Below are 1,993 nucleotides of genomic sequence, written 5' to 3'. Positions count from 1 at the left end.
AATTGACGTCTATAGACGTCAATGGCAGTCAACGTAAGTTTTTCAATTGACGTCTATAGACGTCAATGGCAGTGAATGAGTTAAGTCAGATTAAGAAAAATAAATTGTCATTGTTCAGATTTGATATCCAGCTCACACACTGAAAAATTAGGAGCGGTATCAGTATCAATGTATTCTACATCCAAAAACACTGAACTCAGGAAGTTAATCCTCACCAGCAAGAGTTTTTACGTATTCTAGTTCTGGATGTCAGACTCTGTAGTTTTCTCTGGTCCCCTCCTCATGTTTAACTGCATTCTCTCCTTAAATTGCTGTCTGTCTGAGTGGTGTCCAGAAAACGATGTGGGCTTTATAATTAATTGGGAAACTTTCTGAAGGATACCTGGTCTTATTAGGAGAGACTGCATCCATCCCACTCTGAATGGAGCAGCACATTCATTGAAATATGGCCAAATCGGCTGGTCGTGCACCTCTCCGGTGAGCGAAGCAACCATTGCGGCGGGTATACTGGGGCCTTAAATCAGCAAGGGGTGTGTGTGTGTGTGTGTGTGTGTGTGTGTTTGGTCAAGCAGCAGGATTGTTTCTTTGTTTGATGACACTCTATTTGCTCTAGACTGTTGCAGCCTCTCAAGCAGTTGCTTAGTTGTCCTTCTCCCTGGTAATATAGTTTTTGAAGAAGTACTAGCAACTTAATGCATCTCATGAGAGCGAAAAGCGTGGCTTACAGCTTTCCACAAGCATCTGCTCCCAGATTTACAGACAAACGCACTTAATGAGTGTGTCTTGATCAGACAATGGAGTAGGAAGGTAATCTCTCACGAGTGGCAGTTGTTGCCTTCTTGCTCACACAGGGAGGAGGCTCACCGCTTTGGGTGGAAGCTTGGAGAGCCGTTTCTTCACACCACCTTTATTAGCTTGCCGTGTGAAAGATTTGGGACCTGCTTCCTGGAGGAGTGTGTGTCAACTGTGTTCCTCCATTACAAACATGTGGCGAGAAATCCCACAGCCTTTGTACCTCAGGCGCTGTGTATATGCTAAAGCTGAAGAGAAGGATGTCACATCACTCTGTGGAGATATAAGAACATGTGATATCTCTGTGAATGTCAGACTGAACTGATCTGCTCCTTTGAAATTCACCTCCACTCACTTATGGAATATTTCCATAAGTTACTGATAAGACCTTAACTGGTTTCAGGGTGGCTGTTTTTCGTTTGTTGTATCTGTCACCTTTAGGAATGTGCTTGGCTGTTGTTGGTGTGTCGATAAACCTACTTGAACCCTTGCTGGAACTATTTAAGCATCACGTGTGAGAAGTAAAGATCGTTAGGTTTGGCATCACTAATTAGAATTTGCTCAGGAAATGTAAATTTAAACAGTTTATATTCCAGTTGTAAATAGACTTAAGTGGATAGATTGTAACATTAAGGCTACAAAAAGACTTTTATTAAAGCTGTTGTACTTTTGACATGTTTAATGCTCTGTATCTTGTTCTATTTAATCTGAACAAGCCCCTAAAAACAGTCAGTGATCACTGTCGCCCTCTCTCGGTTTTTATTACCACTGTTCATTTTAAAGCTCAGTTTTTACCCTTGGGCAACTACAGCCCAGCCCTCGCAGCAGTATGTTAACCTCCTAAGACCCAAACTCTTTCATGGCATGCATTTTTAATTTTTCTCTGCTATTTGGGTTGATTGGGACCCGATGAATGTAAAAACAAAGAATTACCAGATTTTTATTTTGTTTTTGTTTTTTTACCTGATTTTTGTTTCTGACAAAAACAAGATCCACATTTCCTCGGAGGGGGCTTTCTGCACCGGGGCTGTGCTGCTGGGGCTCTGTGGGACTTCTCAGCCTGGCTGGGGGCCTTCTTTGCCTCCCTCCTGCTGTGTGCCTAGCCTGGAGGCTGCGGTCTGTGACCGGCTCCCGGTGCAGATGGCTCCCTGTGATAGTGTTTCCTCACCTGGCTCATGTGTGCCCAGCCCAATTTTACTCT

Source organism: Pundamilia nyererei, unplaced genomic scaffold (genome assembly GCF_000239375.1).
Source record: "Pundamilia nyererei isolate P.nyererei 1_Seehausen unplaced genomic scaffold, PunNye1.0 scaffold00050, whole genome shotgun sequence".
In the NCBI taxonomy this organism is placed as follows: Eukaryota; Metazoa; Chordata; class Actinopteri; order Cichliformes; family Cichlidae; genus Pundamilia; species Pundamilia nyererei.
The sequence above is the reverse complement of the archived record's forward strand: the minus strand, read 5'-3'. Positions refer to the sequence as shown.